Source organism: Rhipicephalus microplus, unplaced genomic scaffold, assembly GCF_043290135.1.
Source record: "Rhipicephalus microplus isolate Deutch F79 unplaced genomic scaffold, USDA_Rmic scaffold_12, whole genome shotgun sequence".
Lineage (NCBI taxonomy): Eukaryota > Metazoa > Arthropoda > Arachnida > Ixodida > Ixodidae > Rhipicephalus > Rhipicephalus microplus.
The window spans coordinates 44288751-44311721 of record NW_027464585.1 but is presented as its reverse complement, the minus strand read 5'-3'; the positions used below and the strand labels follow the sequence as shown (position 1 = coordinate 44311721).

Here is a 22971-nt window from a genome sequence, read left to right as displayed (position 1 = left end):
ATGGCCCTCAGTTCTCATGTCATGACTTCAGGTCCTTTGCAAAAGCACACGACTTTCGGCACGTCACATCTAGTCCAGGGTTTCCGCAATTATATGGTTTGGCCGAGAAAGGCGTTCAGGTTATCAAGAGAATTCTAAAGAAAACGCATGAAGCAAAGCAAGATTTCTGGCTTGGTCTCCTTTCTTACAGGACAACGCCACTAGTGTGCGGACGGGCCCCAGCGGAGATATTACAAGGCAGAAGTTTGCGCAACACCTTGCCGGACGTGGGGAATGAACCTGTACACGGGTACACGCGGTCATGAAGCGCTCTCAGACCGACCGTCCCGGAGGACTGCCGCCACCGCTCGAAACACGGGCCACGGTTCGTCAACGTTCATAGGAGGCCTAGACAACCAAAGTTATCAGACCCTCCGGACACCCCAGGTCATACGACGTCACGACAAAGCAGGGGCAGCAACTACGACGGAATAGTAGACACTTGCTGCTACCAGTGGGACCTCCTGCCCGGACCTTTCTGAAGCCAGCGAGGATGAAGCGCAGCCTACAACAGCACAGGCGGGGTCATTGAACTTGCCCTTGCCGGAGTACAGTGATGCGACACCGAGCACGGGCATAGACGCATCACCAATTCTACGGAGATCACAGCGACAGCGCAAGGTGCCTAAATGCCTAGCTTATAAGAAAAACTTTGTTCAAGTGCTGTGAATGAAACTTAACACATTTTGAATGTATGCTCTTGGATTTCCATTGTTCTATGCAGCAAGGAGGATGTATCGTATCTTGCGCAGCGTGCGCCTCGTGTCAAACCCACCCCCTCAAGATATGGTTGTGCGGCAAAGGTTTGCAGGCTTTCTCGTTCTGCTCGGCATATAAAGGCCGCCCAATAAAGATATGCCTCGGTTTGCATCCCACTCCCGTGTCATGCGTTGCTCGGTCACAAAACCGATACACCGTCCAGCTGCACCAACGGACGCTGATCGCGCCTGGCGTCAGACTATAGAGTGCTCGCGTTTTCCAAACGTAGCGTCGCTGTGCCCAGCGTGCGCGCGCGTCAACGCTACTTTGGAGTATATTGGATCCCTCATGATGCTCTCACGGCTGCTTTTGCTAGCTCGACATATACCAAATTTGCTGTTACGTAACGTCGTTGGATGACGAAATATATGACTTGTGCAAACATGATAATCCTGACACGCGTGTCATGTAGTGGGCACAGAAACAGCATTGACAGCGTTGTGCTTAACCGACACGTTTTCGCAATGCGGAAGACGTTATCACTCGTTCTTGCTTGGTCATCATTCGTCCTTGATCGCCACACAAGCCCAGTCTCGCCACTTCGGAGCTTCGGCTTTGATAATGGCTCGTGCACAAACGCCCATTTTCTGGATACCAGCAACTTCTTGGATTCAACTTCCGTTGTCAAACTTTCGTGTAGCTACCCAGCACCAGCATCAGCTGGACTGGCGTACTTAAACAGGCGGCCATGAAGGAAGGAAACTGAGGAGAGGCCGTGACGTCACATTTTGTGAAGCAGGAAGTAGAGATGAGTAGGAGGGCTCCTCCTCGCACTTGTGGGCGCGCTCATCTGGTTGCTAGGAGATGATATTGCGTCGCGCGGGCAGAGCGCAGGGACATCGCCAGCTGACCGAGCCGGAAAGCGATGTATCTGATCGCATCGGCTAAGGAGCTGAGATGCCCTCGATAAAACGGAAACCAGGCGTCAGCTTACACAAGTGAGTGTATTGAATTTAGTTTATGTTCGACGTACGGTGTGATCGAGAGTATCCTCGCAGAACATAATGCACAATACTGCATTCGTCAGCGTAGTGTTCCTGAGGTTTATTTACTGATCTTGGTGACAGTTTTTGAACGCAATAAAACGCAGTCCAATTAACCATGGCGATGTAGACACAGCACTAGCGCCGGAGTTTCTTCTTTCGTTCGCTTTGTCCGCATCGTTATTTCAATTTATTCATGACTATTTGTTCATGTGTCAATAATGACAGCAAATTTGCGTACATCTATAATTGCTTTCGTGCCAGTTTCCCAAAGATCCCCGTCGAAGGAGGCTATGAATCGAGACCATTAGACCCAGCCAACGTGACTGGGAACCAACGAAATGGTCTTTTGTGTGCTCAAAACACTTCCCACCTGAGCAGTCCAATCAGGCGGCGCCAGTGGCAGTTCGCCTTCACGAGGATGCCGTTTCTACTGCCGTGAGAAACCGCAACGACGCGCGTGCTGCAGATTTAAATGCGTAACCTTGATTGGAGAGATATGCAAATTGATTGCATGCTGATACGTCGGTATATTGCCCAGGCAAGTAAGTGCACAGGAAATGGAACAAAGTTTTATTGTGTGCAAGCGTTGCTATTTAGCTTCTCAAATAGACTTCCAGGTACGTGCTTCAAGCCTACTGAGCTGAATGCAAGAAAGAAACTGTGGCAGGGTAATCGCCGTGGGCCTTTTTTTTATCAGGTTAACCGGTAAGTGAAGGCTGCGAGACATAATTTAACAGTGCCATCTGCATTGGCCTTCCTCCGTAGAAGCATGTTGCACCTTCAGATTATGCCTTGCATCTGTGCGTCATAACATTCGCACTGGTACCATAAAGTTCCATACAATCGCACCAACGTGGCGGCACTTCAGTCAAGCTACAGTGAGGCGGGGCGGTCGTTCGGGTATGACCGCTTCGAAGAGAACTTCGGCCCATATATAACTACCTCGCACAAAACGCAATGGAATCTGAACACTTCAAGCAGCTTCGCAAAACACCTTATGTCAAACACAATTGGGTTAGGCACGTCTTTTCTACTCTTGACGATGCAGCCTTCAGCGAGAGCACCGGACCAATGCTTTCCAATCGTTACCGTCGCGCACGGAAACGGCTCACCACTGTCTCCAACATCAAGAGCCGCCATAGGTGTCGTTCCGTTCTGGGAAGTGTATCCTTTCATCGCGGAGGAATGCAGCAGGACGGTGTCGAAAGTAAACAGCGAAGTTACGGTGCGAAGCCTCCTCGGGGAAGCTGCCGTGGGCTTCGAAAACCCCTCGCAATGGCACGCTGAATGCTGCGCACGCAACCGCGATGACATACGCTCACTGTAGGATGAACTTCTAAAACCTTACGTCATCCGCGAACACCACGATTTAATAAAAATGCAGATTCACAGGCGACAAGCCGATCAAAGGTGTGTTTTGCCGACGACGTGAGACGACGGGGCCATGACGGGGCATCGATGGCGTGCCCACATTGCCATGGCAACCGTTGCGCAAAAGCGCGTGACTTCTGCCTCACCTTTTTTCTGCTGCCTGGACAGGCGAGCGTCCATAAGTCGTACAGAATATTGCCTAGGAAGAGGGTTGTCTGGGGATCCTTTGATCTAGGGAGTTTCGATGGTGGTGCCGTGACGTCGCAGTGGAGCTATTCGGAACGCCGCTTCGCCGGCCCAGAGAACCCGGTAAGTGGTTGTGTATAGGTGTTCTGTGGATATGTGTTCTGTGGAATCCGATGAGGCCTGATCATTGGCTGATTCTCATTCTTAAGGGCTGCAGAAATTAGGCGTTTCTTTCTTCATCTAACCACGACCACCATTCTCAAACTAGCGCCTCTATTGAACGTTCGGGCAGTACAATTCATCGTGCTTTGTCTCCGCAAGTCGTGCAGCTGCGTGCAGAGAACGCAGTACGCGAACCGGTGTATCGTAACGATTTCGTCAACGTCGTGGTGACTAAGCTTGCTCGATCGACAGACAATGTAGTAAACCGGTGCCCCGTAGCGATTTCGTGACATCGTGGTGACTGCTAGATCGACAGGCGTCGCAGGCTGCAGTGCGCTGCCTTGCAACAACAGGTAAGCAGTCGTCTCAATTATTTGTAGTTGTACACTGCCCTGTTGGTCGCTATCCCATATGTAATATATATCAAGAAATACCTGTACAGTACATATCAGACAGTGTCATAATGTAGAGGTATGCCGGCGGGCTTCGAGAAGACTTTCGCAGAGGCTTCCCATGTGGATAAGCACAAAGGTGCTGAATTCTTTGGCACTTGCCATAGCATCCTGAAAAGTTGAGTAACTTGCTCCGAGTAATCCGCTCACTGCGCTAATATGCCGGAATGGCGAAATTGAATTGTGTTTCGCGTTGGCCATTTGGGATTAGGAGAGTAACACTGGTGTAAGTGTAATGACCCCAAATGCTTAGGTTAAAACATGCATTCGCCCGCTTTTGTGGAACTGAACTGCGATTAGTTCTTCTCGCAAAAAAAATCATTGCTTCGGGCGCGTCAAGAGGTATTGCACAAACACCTTAGGTCTCCGTACCACGCGTACAAGGTGGTAAGGCCGGACTTGTGAATGTCAGTTTGGTAAAATCATATTTGTTTCGACCGCGTGCTTTTCCGCAGCGCATGGACACGGCGGCGAAATCGAACGTGTGAATGCAAGTGTTTTACTGTGTGATTTTCCGCAGCACACGTGTATGACGGTGAAGCACAATTTGTGATTGTCAGTTTGCGTATTGTTTTAATTTTAGTATATGTACTTTAGAAGTACGATTGTCAGTTTGATCAATTTGTGCTTGTTTTTACCGTGTGCTTTCCCGCAGCGCACGTGCATGGCAGTGAGTCTAAACGTGATCATGCTTTGTTTGCTTTATTTGCAGGCATAGATATGAACATTCCAAGCTCAAATCAGCAAGTTTTTTTCTGTTACGTTTATCCAATGACTTAATTTTTTCAATTATCTGGACGTATTTGTCATGAACTTGCCACCAAAATCCTAAGCTCTCATATTATGGAAAAAAAATTGCAGCATATCAACGGAGTGACTGATGGATAGTGGGGTGAAGCATCTATCCTTCCAATAGTTCTTGCTTCCGTCCATTCAAGCGTGCGTCTGTGTGGCCCCTGGTGCGTCCATCCGCTTGTCCGTGCGTGCGTCTGTTCGTGTGTCCGCACGCCCATCTGTGCGTTCGTCCATGCATTCGCTCCTGCGTCCATCTAGGCATCCATTCATCCGTGCAGCCATCCGTGCGTCCGTCCATGCATCTGTCTGTGTTCGTCCACCTGTTGAACACTCCAAGCACCACCATCTGGCATCGTTTCATCATATACCCCCATATAGAAACACCGCCATCTAGCGGACATTCCAAGGACTAAACGAGAGGTGGCACACGTACACTTTCTAACAGCTTGCGCTTCGGGTCTACTTCCCACCTTTAACCACCTCGAGTTCATGGTACATACTAGTTCACTGTATTCATGGCACTGTGGCCCAACGCTCGCTAAACCTTTCTAAAACCAAAAAGGTTACACCCAGCGAGTATAACGTAGCAACCCTTTCTTGTCAGATAGTGCTCAATGTACATGCCAATGGATGGTAAGGGGTAATGAGAGACAGGAGAATTCGGCTTTTAGTTAACGCGCATGCTGCAAATTTTTTATTGTTCAACAACGCACAGAATAAATCTCCCACAGGCACCACCTTGGAGGTCAAAATGTAAGACTGGTTACACTTTACGACTACTACGACGACTACGAGGTACGAACGGGTGCCGCTATAAGGAGCTTCGCCCCTAAAACACGTCATCATTTGGTGCCTTCAACACACTTCTGTACCAGGGAATGAACATGTCCGCTGTTTCTGATTCTAATACATACGGGGGGACAAAAGGGCCATGGGATGAGTTTGTAAGCAACTATTCAGTCGATCTGACATACACGCAAATTTACCGACCTACTCAAAGCTCCATTCCGCAATATGCTGTGAACAGTGAACAGTTAACAGTGAACTTTATTGACATCATGTACATAGTACACACACATAGTACACAATGCCGGAGGCCGGCAGAAAAAGCCATCGCAAGGATAGCTTGACGAAGCTGCGGGCCCCCGTTTTGGCACCAGCGTACAACGGTGTTCTCAGTACATAATAAAAAATATACTGAACAGATGAATCACTTAGTACAGGACCCGAAGGAAAATGTGAGCCCACTACAAATAACCACGTCTTGCGTACAAACCATACACAAAAGAAAAATATACACCAACGGATGTACTAAATAGCTCAGTACATATAGATTACCTTCATAATACATGCATACAGATTAACATAACTTTGGAATTTACATAGAGTACACTATAGATACATAATTGCACAAATCATTCAATACACGACCGAAAGAAAATATGAGAAAAATATGAGGTGGTTACAAATCGCCATGCCTAGCGTACACCGACATATTCTCTATAGTTGACACCCATAGGCATGCGCGAGATATTATATAGTGTCAATGTAATTATTTGCAAGAAAGGAACGTATTGCATTGAAAGTGTTGCTTTTCAGCTGAAAGTTAAATTCGTATGAAGCATTTAGTAGCCTCGGAAGTCTGTTTCCTAACGTATGTCGCCCATATGTTGTTCTACAAGTTTTAACAGTTCAAATTTCGCAGTTTCGCGTTTTATAAGGCTGACAATTTCTTTTAAGGTTGGCAAGTTCAGTCAAGAATATACGTTTCCCTTTTAATTCTTGTTTATAGGCTTTCGCTAATCTAAAGTTGTACATCTTCTCAAAAGGCATTACATTATACTTTTCAAACAACGAGTAGGTGTGAAAACGTGAAGGCACGTCCTCTACAGCACGTAGAAATCTTTTTTGTAGACAATACAATTTTTGTATGTTTTCTTGACTAGTGAATGCCCAAACTAGATGGCAATAGTTAATTCTTGAGGAAAATAAAGAGTTGTAAATTAATATCATTACATGTCTCGGAAGGATCAGGCGATTCCGGTAGACTAGTCCCACTATTTGAGATAACTTACTTGATATTGTGTCGATGTGCTCGTTCCAAGAAAGGTTTTCCTTGAAGACCACTCCTAGTGTTTTAATGTTGGGTACAATATCAACCGGGGTCGAATTCAGCAGTACTTGTTGCGTCAATGTTACCTTCTTATTTTTACTTCTGAATATTACAGATTTGGTTTTGCTCGTGTTTATTTTAAGATGGTTTTTCTCAGTCCAGCTATTTAGGTTTTCCAATACAAAATTTGCTTCGCCAACTAATTTGTCCGCCGAATTTCCTCGTAAAAATATGCTGGTGTCATCAGCATAAATAATAAATTCAGCGCTAGGGCTAATGCTGACCACGTCATTAATATAGATATTTAAAAGAAATGGTCCCAAGATGCTCCCCTGTGGTACACCAGAAGATAAAGGCTACAGATCGGAAAAACAGTCGTCGATACGAACCCTTTGTTTCCGATGTTCCAGATAAGACGTAATTAGGTGCGCGGCATTCCCTCGAAAACCGTAACGGTGAAGCTTTCTAATTAGAATTTGGTGATTTATGTGATCGAAAGCCTTAGAGTAATCAATAAACAGCCCAAGAACCAATTCTCCTTGTTCTAGCGCTGCCAAAAGTGACTCTTTTTGTTTTAGCAATGCGAACTCCGTACTAAGTCCTTTGCGGAAGCCAAACTGTGAGCTGTTTAAGAGACTGTGCTTCTCTTCAAAATCTGTAAGATGATTTAAAATAACTTTTTCTAGCACCTTTGACATGACCGGCAGTATAGACAGGGGACGGTAATTTGCCATGTCGTTTTTGTTTCCTTTTTTGTGTAAGGCTGTTACACGGGCTACTTGCATTTTACGGGGGAAACAGCCTGGCACAAACATAGGTTAAAAATGTGGGTTAGTATGGGTGCGAGCAAGTCGGAGGTGTACTTTATGGGTTTAATTTGGAAGCCATCGATATCTTTAGCCGTACTGGTTTTTAGGTTATGAATTATATTTACTACTTCAGCCTCAATAACTGGTTTCAGGAAAATAGAGCTGCTGTTATGCGCAATATTTTCAACGTCATTCTGCACTGTAGCAGGCTGTGAAACCCCTACAAAGTATTGATTAAACGCGTCTGCCAGAGACTTCCCTGTCAGCTGTACGTCATTCACAATCACTTTGCTCACTTTATCAGGTGGGATGTTACGTTTTAAGATGGAATTTAATCTTTTCCAGAGAAGATGGGAGCGCCCGTCAGCAGATTCAAATTGGTTAGAGTAATAGTCACACCTCGCTTTTTTTAAGTCCTTGTCTAGGCAGTTACGAATTTTTTTGAAGTCTCGAAATGAGTCTGGGTCTTTGTATTTAATGAATTGCCTGTAGAGCTTGTTTTTTTCTCGTATTCTTTTCATAAGCTGAAGGCTAACCCATGGTTTCCGTATGTTTTTACGTCTTTTAATATGCACATAAGGAAAGCAAGATTCATAGATAGAGCTCAAAATGGCGAGAAATGTTTCATAAGAACTGTTTGCGTCATTACAAGACAACACATCATACCAATCCACTAACTCCATTCTCTCCCGAAACGTCAACAAGGCATGTTCCGACATTTTTGCACTTTTTGTATTGGCTGCCGTATCTTCCGCACGTTTTGTTTACAGCAGGGGCTGAGACAAGCGCCCCTGGAACTTAGCGGTGCGAACGATTACACATATGTATGAGTGTCCGTCATGTCTCTGTGAGGTGAACGCAATACGTGGTATGCACTGCACCTCGATCCGCGAGGTGGCGAAAGTATCGCCGGGCAGCGACGCCATTTTGATCGTCTGGTCATTTTTGAGCACAGTACTGGGCTAGGCTACGTTCTGTGTGCACTCTGTCTTCACTAAGTCCGCAAGTCATAAGAGAAGCGTCAAAGGTCCCTACTGTGCAAGCCGTCCTCTTTAATTTATATACAGCAGTGTCTTGTGCGCAGTGCGTATTTATTACGTGAACAATATTCGAACAAGTTTATTTGCGTTTGTAAAGAGGCGGTACGCGCCGTGGTTGCACTCCAGCGAGCAGTGACAGTGGTGAACTTTGCCGTATTTGGTGTAACAGCCACGCGAAAAGAAGCCAGGGGATAAGAATGTTGCCTCGGTAGGTCTTTCTTTTACACCAAAGGTGCTGAATCATGCCAGAAGACCGCAGAGGTAACAGCATGACGAAGAGTGTAGTGGTTTCACCGCATGAACCGCCGAGGCATCCTGCCTTCCCCTGGCCGTGTTTACTAGATTCACCATGTTTACCAGATTCACCGTGTTTACCAGATTCACCGGGGTGAGCACGACAAAAGAAACTCGGTTAGAAATGAACGGAAAGTCATCTTACCTTTCCGACAACAGCAATCGTGCATTACGGCAGAACTTTTACGCCTACACTAAACAGCTGCGATCGCTCGGCTACACAAGCTCTGAAGAACGCTTCAGCTATATAAATGTTCTCTAGTCCTGCTACAACTCAACATATACAAGCTTGTTTGAAAAACTCCCTTCGCTAACATCTGTAGCATCCCCTCCTGGTCTTTTAACGCCGAAGCCTGCAAGAGACACTAGCAAGCTTTGATTCCTAAGTCTTGTTAACTTTCCGCTTGAATCTGATTCTTCAATTTAATCTACTCCGTAAACCACCAAAAGTAAACTGCTGTACTAGTTACGAATATGGCATCTTAGCCAATTTAGCAAAACTGCAGCCAAAAATGAAGTGGAACGCTGTGCGGCGAGAATCCAGAGAGGGCACCTTGGTACTCATTCCTGCTAATTAGATGGCAGTGCACATTTGTGGCAGGTCATTTCATGCTTCAACATTGAACAGAATTTATTTATTAGTTGGCGACACTCCACAAACAAGCAGAGATGCATTCACGTGAGCAGTGGCCCTTAGTGCCAAAATATATGAAGCTAATTGTGTTCCAAAATACTTTTATTTACATGGCAGAGTTTATTCAGTCAAGATCTAAAGACTTTCTTTCTTAGTTTATTTATAACAATGGTGACATTTGTCAAAACAACATGGCTAAAGCCAAGTATTGCCAGACTAGGCTGTTCCGCGAATGCAGTAGTAGCAGTAGACAGACTGCGTTTACAACCATAAAATCATACTTGGAAATCAATTACTGCACTTGTTTTGCACAGATAAAAGTACTGAGTAATTTGTATGATCATCTTAGGCCGATTCATGCAAATGTAGACGAAAGCGACGGGGCTCCCAGTTTGAATTACCCGTTGTTGATATTGGCGTGTTCAATATATTTGTATTTTCCCCCCATAAAATACATAAAGCTGTGCCAAGAATAGGATGTCAGTTTTAGTTAAAGCGGCCTTGCAACACGTTTTGAGCATGGTTGGAAATTGGTAGTAAATGCTCCCGCGAACCTCTGAGCCAAATATTATTGCACAGCACATGGCCTGCAATTCACAATAAATTGCCCAAGTCAGCTAAAAAGTGCTTTCTTTTCTCTCGTCAAGTGATGGAAGAAGCTCAAAAATCGCTCGTAGACGGCCATCGTCAGCCTTTGGCCTATCGCGCCCCAGAATGCGGCGCTCGTCAAGGAGGAAGAAGTTGGCTTTGGGCCACGCGGCCGGTGCAGTGCGATAATAAAAAAAGAGGGGTTCGAAAACTGAACGCTGTCAGGGCTGGATCTTCCTCGTGTTAGCTCCGACAGTTAATGGTGACCCGATAAAGAACACACAGCCCCGATCATCCCGCGTAGGTCTCGCCAGCTCTTCCATTAATCCTACCGGTCCTTACGCCCAAGAAGACGCCAGACCTAGCGGTGCCGCACTCGCTGCGATTCAACATGTCAACCTGCCACCATTTTGGCCCAACAGCCCCAGCACATGGTTTCTGCTGGTCTAGGAGCACTTCCATCTACCGCAAATCACCAGCCGACAGACCAGGTACTGGCATATGGTGTCCTGCTTACCTCCGGACGTAGCCGACGACTTAGCTGCTATTTTAGCATCGCCGCACCCAAGCCATCCCTACGACACGTTGAAGGCAGCTATCATTTCCCGCAAGTCTGAATCCGAACACAGCAGACTCCAGCAGCTCATCGTGGCTACAGAGCTCCGTGACCGTCGCCCATCACAGCTCCTGCGACGCGTGCGCCAGCTCCTTGGCGACCACTCCGCCCCCTAAGAGGAGGAGCTGTTACGTGAGTTGTTCCTCCAGTGCTTACCGAAGAGCATGATCCCGGTCCTCGTAGCTGCAGGAGATGTCCCAGTAGACACACTCGCTGAAATGGCTGACCGAGTGGCGGACTCGCGGGCAGATAGCTTCAACGCCGTTACCTTACCGCCACCGGCCACCGCTGCAGACCCGGCACTCGCGAGCATCGAGAACCGTTTGGACGCCCTTATCAGGCACCTCGATGACTTTGTACCTGTGCATCGTTGACCGTCGGCCAGGTTCCAGATACACAGTCGCTCCCCGACGCCCTCACGTTCTCCGGAACTTCGGCAATATTGCCGCACCGTGGGACGTCTCATCCTCAACCGTATGCTGGTGCAACCGACAATTCGGTGCCTCTGCTCGCAAGTGCACTTGCCCGTGCTCCTGGTCGGGGAAATGCGACGACCGGCCACTAACGGCGGCAAGTGGTACTGGTCGAAAGTCATGCCGCCTTTTCTATGTTTCTGATAAGATCACTGGCTTCGCTTCCTAGTGGACATGGGAGCCCAGGTTATCGTCACCCCGGCCACGTGTGCAGATCACCGTTGCAACGAACAGACCTGCCCACTCCAAGCGATCAACAATTCCGCCATTCGCACGTACGGCCAACGCTCTATTACACTTGACCCTGGACTACGTTATACGTTCCGCTGGATTTTCATCCTCGCTGACGTCTAGCAAGCTGTTCTTGGTGCTGACTTCCTCAATTTTTTCAACCTTGCTGTGGACATGCATACTCATCGCCTCATTGATCTCAACACCCACCTCTCCATCAACGGTGTACACTCTACTTCCTCGCCAACGGGACTGCGAGCTCTCACACCTGCTTCGCCGTATGCAAAAATACTCGGCGACTTTCCCAGCATCACGAAGCCGCACACCAGAAAGTCAACGGTGAAGCATTTCATCACTCACCACATTGTGACCACTGGACGTCCTGTTTTTACACGACCCCGTCGACTATCTGGAGAACGCCTCTCCATCGCCCGCCGTGAATTTGATCACATGCTTCAACTCGGCATTGTGCGGCCTTCCTCCAACAACTGGGCGTCGCCACTCCACCTGATGCCGAAGAAAGATTCTGGCGACTGCAGACCATGTGGGGATTACCGCACTCTCAATTCCCACACTTTACCAGACCGCAATCCACTTCCTCAAATGCAAGATTTCACGTCAAATTTGGCTGGGTGCACAATCTTCTTTAGGACTGACTTAGTGAAGGCTTACCATCAGATTCCTGTTGAAACCGCCAACATTCCGAAGAGGGCCATCACCACCCCGTTTGGTCTGTTTGAATATGTGAGAATGCCTTTTGGATTGCCCAACTCTGCACAGACCTTTCAGCGTACTATCAATGAGGTCACGCAAGGTCTTGTTTTCGTATTTGCCTGCCTTGATGACCTCCTTGTAGCAAGCTCATCCGGCCCTGATCATAATCCCACCTGTGCACACTGTTTCACCGCCTGGATGATTACGGCCTCGTAATTAATCCCATTAAGTGCCTCTTCGGTGTCGCTACAACAGACTTCCTAGACCACCTTGTCCCTCCAAAGGGTATCCAACCACTCGCCAGCAAAGCTAAAGCTATTGCAGACCTTCCACTCCCGACTTCACTAAAGAGACTCCGAGAATTTCTGGGCATACTAAACTTCCATCGCCGCTTTCTTCCAAAGTATACCACATTTCTAAAGCCCATGACCGACCTATTGGCTAAAAAGAAAGACCCGGCATCGGCACTGGAGTGGGCCGAGGACGCTGCATGTGCCTTCGACACTGCCAACAAGGCTCTGGCAGATTCCATCATGCTCATACATCCCGTTCCTGGTGCCCCAATTCGTTTTGGGGCACCAGGGACGTTTTGGGGCACCAGGGAAAAGTCCCTTGGTTTTTTCTCGCAAAAACTGAAGCCACCGGAGGCAAAATACAGTACATTTGCCGGAGAACATCTCGCGGTATACCTCGCCATCAAACATTTTCGTCATTTATTGGAGGGCCGGGACTTTTATGTCGTTACAGACCACAAGCCCTTGACGTTTGCTTTCCATCGCAATCACAGCAATTATACTGCATGGGAGGTCCGTCAACTATGATTTATTTCCGAGTTCACTGCGGATCTCAGACACCTACATGGGCAGAAAAATGCTGCTGCTGATGCACTATCCCGCATCAATGCCTTGTCGACCCAGCCACCACTAGACATGAAAGAGCTAGCTGTTGCCCAAAGCAATGATCCTGAGCTGCATTGTCTTCGCTCTTCATCTACGACTCTATCTTTCACTGAGTGCCCGCTTCCATTTTCTACCTTGATAATAGCATGCGAAATGTCTACTGGTGTCCCTCGGCACTTCGTGCCTTCGGCCTTTCGTCGTGCAATTTTTGATCGATTGCACAACATGAGTCATCCTGGTATTCGTGTGAGCCAGAAGCTAGTCACATCTCGTTTCCTTTGGCCAAGCATCAATGCTGATGCCCGACGCTGGGTGCGAACCTTGAGTGCCAGCGGGTTAAATTTCACCGTCACTCAGTCACGGCAACATCCCCCTTTCGGCCTCCAGACGCAAGGTTTTCCCACAGCCATCTCGACATCGTCGGCCCTCTTCGTCATCGCAAGGAGCCTGTTACCTGCTGACATGTGTGGATCGCTTCACCAGGTGGCCGGAAGTATTTCCAATTTCTGACATTACAGCACCAACAGTTGCCAAGGCTTTCAAAAATTGCTGGATGTCGCGCTTTGGATGCCCTTCTGTCGTCCCCACTGATCGTGGTCATCAATTTCATTCGGCCCTTTTCACCGCACTTGCCAATATCCTGGGCATTCGACACATCAACACAACTGCCTACCATCCTTCTGCCAATGGCATGGTCGAACGGCTTCATCGACAACTGAAAGCTGCCCTCACTGCTCACCAGCCAAGGGAACGTTGGCTCGACCACATCTCTGACGTACTTCTGGGCATCCGATCAGCATTGAAAGTGGATCTCGGCTGCTCATCAGCCAAACTAGTCTATAGCGTTTTCCTGCGTCTTCCACGAGAATTCTTTGAGCTATTATCGCCACCTTCCACTCACGATGCCTCCACGTACATTCGAGAGCTGCGCATCACGTTTAGGGACCTTGCTTCTGTGATTACTGCCGACCGACACCCCCAGTCTGTCTTCGTCAGCCAGGATCTGCATGACTGCAGTCACGTCCTCATTCGGCGTGGCCAAATACTGCCACCACTCACACCAGCCTATGAAGGCCCATTCCGCGTACTCCATCATACACCTAAGACGTTCACGCTGGAATCAATGGCCGTGAAGACGCCGTGGCTGCTGATCGACTGAATTCTGCGTATATCGCCGCTCTCGCAGCCGCGCGGTCTCAATCTTCAGTCTGGATGCCTGCATTCAAGCATGTCCACTGGGCGACTCCTCTGGTGACTCATACGGCTCTCGCTCTACGGGGGGGGGGGGGGGGAGAGCCCTGTCTCGCCCCAGAATGCCGCACTCGTCAAGGAGAAAGAAGTTGGCATTGGGCCACGCGGCGGGTGCAGCGCGATAATAAAAAAAGAGGAGTTCGATAACTGAACGCTGTCAGGGCAGAATCTTCCTCTTGTTAGCTCCGACAGGTGGATTTGAACAAGGTGCATTCAATCATTACGGAGATCGGGACTTTTCCATGCGTGCAAGCACAATCACACTAAAAAAGTTGTGTATCCGAATAAAAAAAGAAAAAAGTGCTCAAGGTCACAAGGCACACGTGGCGTATTTTTATTGCCCGTGCCATCCCTCCCTGCTTAGCTTCCAGGGATTTTGTCGAGACAAGAGAAGAAAGTATGCGATTGCAGCGTGCGACAAGTCTTTTCAACTCCGCTCGTACTCGACGGATTCTTAAAATTTTTTGCGGCGTTGAATTCGTGACACAATAAGCTACTTTAGTGAATCCATTCTATGGTTAGTCGAAGAAGTGTTTTGGGACCCCTTTAACGCTTGAACGAATGAGCTTTTACTGTACTATGTGCCAGGCCGTACTTCTGTGACATAGAGAGCATGCTGGGAGAAGTGAAATGATGTGGGTGATGCAGCATCAGGCACAGTCCTCCGCCAAACATTGTTTACAGTTGCCGGATGGGCACATGTTTCATAATATCCGTTATAAAATAAAACTATTTAAATGTTTGTGTATTTTTTGCATTATTTAAAGTAACGCTGGCGTTAGCAGCCAGCACCAACTAGAAACCAGCCCAAGAACGCAGCAAGAGAGGTTAATGACGATAGGCTTCGTCGTCGACCCTGCAAATTTGTCTGTAATTGATGTCTGCTATACTCGCAGAGCAGGTGAATTGTAACATTGGGCCTGAGCAGCCACTAAATTCATTGCACTGGTAATGAGTTCACGAGGTGTCATGACCCGATAGAGGCAATTGTGCTTACTTTGATACCATATTTAAATGTGTTGGAGAATACAATAACCAGTAATAAATGGTTTGTATAAGAAGCTCAACAACAGTCTTATTATCTTTAAATAGAAAAAACCAAAGCGAATATTCACATTGTAATTTTATTGGCATTTCAGGAACAACATGACCAGATGACTAAAGTACGTGCCACTTCTGGATGGAAATTGTATGTTCAAGAATGGGTTGCGAAATGTAAAAGGTAGATATTGGCGTTCTCGTGGAACCATCAGCTGTTCGACATCTGCAAGGTGCAAAGGTGAACACACTGCCTTGTAAACAGGGCCATGTGCATGCACTGATACAAGTTTGTTTGGCTTTTGTAGAAATGACCAAAACTATTTTGGTTCGCACGCACCAAGAACAAAAAAATTAAGGCCAAAGATCAGAGAGGTATTCAGCATTCAGTATGTTTACTCAATCATAATTACTTATTTCTTTGCTTTATTTTTGTGATTACCTGCCAGGTAATCATAATGAAATGGTGTTTATTGGCACAAGTAGTACTTGCACAGCAGGTCTACTGATGCGGAAAGCGGGCGGCAGCAACGGACCCAGGAATCACAGCACTCGGGGCAAACGCTCGCGCTTGGCTCCTCTCACTAAAGGCGTGACCCACTGCGGCACATAATTTTCTTCTTCTCTACAATACCGCGGCGACGAAGACGAGCCATCCTGGCAAGTCTAGGTGACGAGAGTAGGAGTGGGTCGTGATAGGGCTTGAGGCGACTCACGTGGACAGTCTCACGACCAAGGCGTCGCCTGTCTGTAGATGGCGTGACCGGCTCGATCACGTATGTTACATGAGATCGACGCTCGACCACGCGATAAGGACCGTGAAACTTGGGGCCAAACTTAGAGGACAGACCTGGGGAGTGGAAGGGCAGTCGAAGCCAGACGAGCGAGCCCACGGCAAAAGTCTCGACTTGCTGGTTGCGGTCATGGCGATCTTTTTCGGGTGCTTGCTTGTCCGAGGTGAATGATCGGGCCAACTGACGATACTCTTCAGCTTGGTGCACAATTTCAGAGAGAGGGTTGAACTCTGAGACGCCGGGACGATACGGCAAAATGTTGTCAAGGGTGGTGCATGGCTCACGCCCATATAAAAGAAAGAAAGGCGAGAAGCCTGTGGTTGACTGCGTCGAGGTGTTGTACGCATAAGTCACAAATGGAAGAATAACATCCCAGTTCGATTGGTCGGAATGGACATACATGGTGAGCATGTCCCCTAGCGTTTGGTTGAAGCGCTCAGTTAGACCGTTGGTCTGCGGGTGGTAGGCTGTAGAGGTTCGGTGCACCGTGCGGCATGCCCGAAGGAGTTGTTGTACAACTTCGGATAAAAAGACACGCCGTCGATCACTGAGCAGTTCACGTGGTGTCCCATGACGCAGTACAAAGCGTCGCAAATCGAAATTGGCTACGTCACGTGCGCCAGCCGTAGGTAGTGGAGCTGTTTCAGCATACCTCGTCAGATGGTCGACCGCGACAATGATCCATTGATTTCCAGTGGCAGTGTACGGAAGGGGACCATATAAATAGATTCCAACGCGGTCTAAAGGGCGCGCCGAACACGGTAGAGGCTGTAATAATCCGGGTGAATGGGCCGCTGTCTTTCGTTGTTGGCATAATGAACAGAACCGAATGTATTTTTGTACAAAGGTGTACATACCACGCCAGTAGTAACGCTGGCGGATCCGATGATATGTTTTTAACACACCAGCGTAAGCATGTTGTAGGTCGGCATGAAAATACGCACAGATATCAGATCGCATGTGGCGTGGTATAACCAAGAGCCATTTACGGCCATCCGCATGGTAGTTTCTGCGGTATAGTTGCGCATCCCGTATCTCGAACTGTGTGACTTGGCGGCGAAGAGCGCGTGGGTACGCAGACGATGAGGAGTCGGAAAGAATGTGGAGGAGAGATTTTATCCATGGGTCTTTCCGCTGTTCAGACGACATGCTTGAGACGGAAATGGAAGCGATGGGAAAGTTGGCGTCCGAATGCAGGTCTGCGCTGGATCTCACTGGTGATCGTGAGAGGGCATCCGCATCAGGGTCTTTTCGTCCTGAGCGGTAGACGACACGAATGTCGAAATCTTGTAGGTGAAGAGCCCAACATCCAAGGTGACCTGATGGATCTTTTAGTGACGCCAACCAACACAGTGCGTGGTGGTCTGTCACAATGTCGAAACTCTGCCCGTACAAGTAAGGACGAAACTTGCTCAATGCCCAAACGATTGCGAGGCATTCTTTTTCAGTTACGGAATAGTTCATTTCCGCTTTCGTGAGTGCGCGGCTTGCATATGCGACGACGTACTCTGAAATACCGGGCTTTCGTTGCGCGAGTACGGCTCCCAGACCAACGCCACTGTCGTCTGTGTGCACATCAGTGGGGGCACTTGGATCGTAATGGCGTAGAATGGGTGGCAACGTAAGTAGGCGGCGCAGTGTAAGGAAGGCTTCGTCACATGCCGGGGTCCAGTTAGAAAGATTAGCTGGACCATTCAGTAGTTGCGTAATTGGGGCTATTATTGATGCAAAGTTGTGGACGAAACGGTGAAAATACGAGCACAAGCTGATGAAGCTCCTAAGTACTTTGAGTGAAGTCGGCTTCGGAAAGTTGGCTACGGCTCGAAGTTTGTCCGGGTCGGGGCAAATGCCATCCTTTGACACAACGTGACAAAGTATAGTAAGTTGGTGAGCCCCGAAGCGGCACTTTTTTAGGTTAAGCTGGAGGTTTGCCTTAGCAAGGCACTGAAGAATTGTGCGCATACGGTCGACGTGGGTAGGGAAATCAGGAGAAATTACGATAACATCATCAAGGTAGCATAAGCATATCTGCCACTCAAGGCCACGTAAAACGCTGTCCATCATTCGTTCAAACGTTGCAGGTGCATTGCACAGACCGAATGGCATAACCGTGAATTCGTATAGACCATCCGGCGTAACGATCGCTGTCTTGGGACGGTGACACTCTTCCATCGGAACCTGCCAGTAACCTGAACGTAAGTCCAGCGAAGAAAAAAATTCGGCACCTTGTAGGCAATCGATAGCGTCGTCAATGCGGGGAAGAGGGTACACATCTTTCCGTGTAATTTTGTTCAGTCGCCGGTAGTCGACACAAAATCTAATCGAACCGTCTTTTTTCTTCACTAGCACAACAGGTGAAGACCAGGGGCTAGAAGATGGCTTGATGACACCACGCTGAAGCATATCGTTCACGTGCTCTGCAATTACACTTCGTTCCTTGGGTGATACGCGGTAGGGGTGTTGCCGCAAAGGAGGGTGCGTTCCAGTGTAGATTGTGTGAGCGATGATGTTAGTTTGACTCCTTTTGAGGAAGGTCAAATGAATCACGGAATTCATGCAGAAGGGTTATTAGCTGGTTCCGTTGACCCAGAGGAAGCTTGCTGTCGATGGAACGATCGAAGATATCCGAGGAGTAGTCATCCCGCGTAAAAGGAGGAGTAACAGCGTTCAGTTGAAGTTGCTGGCCAGTGTCGGGGGACTCAATAGGCACAATAACGTTGTCATCAACAGGAAGAACATAGCCCAGTGTTTCGTGAGCTCTTAAGGTGAGAGGGCATGAGCTAGGATTGCAAACGACAATTCCGGAAGTATCTTGGTGAGGTGGCAGAACGGCATATGGCAGAGACGTACCATGGCGGCGACTGAAAACGTCAGATGGGGAGAACACAACGGTAGAGCCGGACAATTCAGTGCGATTGACGGGGACAACGATGGTACTAAGAGGGGGAACATCTATGTCGGAAGCAACAAGAAGCTTGCCAAGGTGAGTGAGCTCATTGTCGGTAGATGGCGCATCAGAAAACACAGAAAATTCCACCTGTGCGTGAGCGCAGTCAATTACGGCATGGTGGCGTGACAAAAATACCATCCAAGTATCACGTCGTGGGAACAAGTGGCCAACACGAGAAACTCGATGTGGTACAGGACGTCCTGAATGATTACTCTCGCTGTACATGCTCCGACTGGTCGAATAGGTTGCGTGCTCGTGGTATTCAGGAATACGTCGGAAGGCGGCGTCATATCTTTTCGTATCGAACGGCAGAGTTTTTGACTCATCTCAGATATGGCGGCACCCGTGTCAACAAGCGCAAGAGTTCGTAGACCTTCAACAAACAGGTCCAGAACGTTTGGGGGGGGGGGGGACGGGCGAGGACTTCTACAATGTGACGGTTTCACAGCTCGTGCCTCCGGAGCTGCGGCAGTCAGTTTTCCGTCTCTACGGGGTTCGGTCGGCGACGCAGCTGGGATGGAGAATGGTAGCGGCGTGGTGAGGATGAGCGACGGGGACTGAATGGTCGGTAGTCAGCAGCAGGGTGGTGGTCTAGTTCGGATGGTGACGGGTCGCGTTGCACTGATCGTCGGTCGTATTGACGGGGCATATCTCGTTGCGCGTTGTACGGGGCCGGGAAAGAGTCGTCAGAGTACCTCGGAGCTGCAGCCGGGCCCGTTTCGAAGCGCCGGCGACAGAAGCGCGCCACGTGACCTGGATATCCGCATGCATAACACATTGGACGATTGTCCACTGTGCGCCAAGGGTTTCCGTTATAGCGCTGTTGTATTGCTCGAACTGGCGTCGTTGGTACTCGTAGAGGCTGGGGAGTTGGCCGAAGTGGAGATCGTGGTGGAGTAGCAGCAACAGCAGCGTAAGTCAATGGTGCGGTGACAGGTGTTGTCTGAGAGACAGGCGGCAGTGCCTCAGAGACCTGCGCCTGTATTACCTGTCTGATGGCGGGCGCGAGACGCTCAGACGAGGATTCCGTCGCCGGTTGATACGAGAGACACGAAAGTTGTCGGGCCACCTCCTCGCGCACATATCGTTTGATTTCCGACATGATTGTGTTGTGGTCTCCAACTAAGGTCAATGCCGCGAGAGTTTCGTCGGTAGCCGCTGGCCGCCGTGTCATGACCCGTTGTTTGCGCAATTCCTCGAAGCTCTGGCAAAGAGTAGCGAGTTCAGACATGGTACGGGGGCCCTTGGCCAGCAACATCTGGAAGGCGTCGTCGTCTATCCCCTTCAAGATGTGTTTGATCTTGTCTGCCCCGATCATTGAAGGGTCAAGGCACTTGCACAAGTCGAGCACATCCTCGATGTAGCTTGTGAAGCCTTCCCGCTGAAGCTGTGCGCGTCCCCGAAGACGCTGTTTGGCACGAAGCTTGCGTACCTCGGGGCGACCGAATACATCGGTAATGCGTAGCTTAAAAGCACCCTAAGTGGCTAATTCCGAGTGGTAGTTGTTAAACCAGAGACTCGCTACCTTTTTCAGGTAAAAGGGTACATATTGCAGCTTCAATGTGTCGTCCCACTTGTTGCTTGCGACTACCTTTTCAAATGTCGACAGCCAATCTTCTACGTCTTGCTCATCGGTACCGTCGAAAAAAGGTAGATCGAGCACGCGTAGCGCAGTGGGCACGATGACCATCAGAGGCTGGGTCGTACCTTGCTGGGTAGTTTCTTCAGCCATTTCTGGGATGGCAGGTAGTTTTCTGTTGCGGAGTTCCAGGTTGAAATACCCAGCACCTCCACCACTTTGAAACGGGGTTTATTGGCACAAGTAGTACTTGCACAGCAGGTCTACTGATGCGGAAAGCGGGTGGCAGCAACGGACCCAGGAATCACCGCACTCAGGGCAAACGCTCGCGCTTGGCTCCTCTCGCTAAAGGCGTGACCCACTGCGGCACATAATCTTCTTCCTCTCTACAATAATCTAAACAGATTGTACTACTTCAGTGGGCTTGGCAGCTGCATTCCTGGCATGATGCTCAACCCTTTTCGCTTCGTGCTGCAGGCTGTCACCGTTCTGCTGGGAACCTCTTCGTGGCCGCACTACTACGCTTCGCAGACGACGCATGCGCACAGACTCGTGGCCTTCGGCTGCGTGTCATCTTCGGAGGGTGATAACTTCGCCCTGAATGGATTGTGTCTGCTGCGCTCCAATGACTCAACATGGTTGCTATCTTTGGTGACGTCACCTCACGTGGGAGAATCGCCGGCTATAAGAGCGCCAGCGGAACGGGACTTCACCAGTGGGCTTGGCAGCAGCATTCCTGGCATGATGCTCAACCCTTTTCGCTTCGTGCTGCAGGTTTGTAATTATTCATGCGTTCAGTGTTTTCGTAGTGATGACCCATTTCTGGTGCTGCTGCCCTGCCCACTACGTTTAAGGGGTTTAATTTCTGCTGTTTGTTCTGTGCCGCTAGATCTGTTGAGATGCGGGGATGTAGAGGCAAACCCAGGTCCTACAGAGCAGATGTTGTCAGAACTGTTAAATGGTCAGGCACAAATTATTGCCTCACTTGATGCCATAAAGTGCTCTCAACTTGGAATCGAGAAAAATATTTTTGATTTAACCCAGCGCATAGAAGGGGTTGAAGCACAGTTATCTGCTTTAGCTACCCTGACAAGTAAAGTACAAGGTATCGAGATTGCTATGTCAAAACGAGATGAACATATTTGTATGCTTGTATCGAAAGTTGACGATTTTGAAAACAGATCCCGCAGAAATAACTTAATTATATATGGAATAGAAGAACCTGCTAGAGAATCTAACGAGGAACTACTGAATGAAGTAACAGAATGTTTTCAGAAAAACCTTGAGGTAACGACATCCGTCATTGAAAGATGCCATAGGCTTGTCCGTAAGGTTGGAAATAAGCCACGTCCAGTAATCATAAAATTTCTAGATTATCGGGAAAATACTTCTGTATTAACGAACGCATTTAAGCTAAAGGGAACTACGATGTCTATTTCTGAGGACTTCCCTAGCAGGGTACGGGAAGTACGAAGAAATTTGTGGAAGAGCGCGGCTGAAGAAAATAGAAATGGCGCAAAGGTTAAGCTAATATACGACAAATTGAGCATTGATGACACCCTGTATGGTTGGAATGAAACCGAAAAATTGCGCTTTAAACTTCAAAAGAAGGGAAACTGACGTCGTGATCCTGTATCTGAACCATTAGGAATCCTAAATGTAAATTGCCGAAGTGTGGTAAATAAAGCAACTGAATTAGAATAATTGCTTCTTACTCATGATCCTGACTTAATAACACTTACAGAAACATGGTTGCATAGTACAATATTTGATAGTGAAATAATTCCACCTGGTTATAGTGTGCTAAGAAAAGATCGCGAAATTAAGGGAGGAGGCGTTGCAGTTGTATTTAAGAAATGTCTCAAAGTAATTAGGATGCCAGATATTCCTCAAGTGGAAGGCTTATTCTGCAAAATGTACCACAATAATATTCAATATATTGTAGCTTTCATATAGAGACCCCCGACCTCGTCCATTGAAGTCATCAATGAATTGAAAAAATATCTGTGCACTCATGCAAAGTCAGGAGCTCGCATAATTTTATCAGGGGATTTCAACCTACCAAATATGGATTGGACCTCTCTTTCAACTACTAAGCATAACGATATCATAGGATAAGCAATGCTGGACGTTGCTTTTACTTTTGATTTGTTACAAGTTGTTCACAATTTCACTAGGGTGCAGGGAAGTTCGAAGTC

The 22971-nt window shown here is 48.2% G+C and overlaps 1 long non-coding RNA gene across 2 annotated transcripts in view; it reads left to right on the top strand.

Moving 5' to 3' along the window:
• LOC142783841 (uncharacterized) overlaps nt 1-22971 on the top strand; it is a 108769-nt gene that overhangs the window by 57498 nt on the left and 28300 nt on the right. For both annotated transcript variants that reach the window (XR_012888511.1, XR_012888512.1), the window contains exons 2-3: nt 15552-15691; nt 21251-21547. This is a non-coding gene — a long non-coding RNA (uncharacterized LOC142783841). The remainder of the gene's footprint in view (nt 1-15551; nt 15692-21250; nt 21548-22971) is intronic.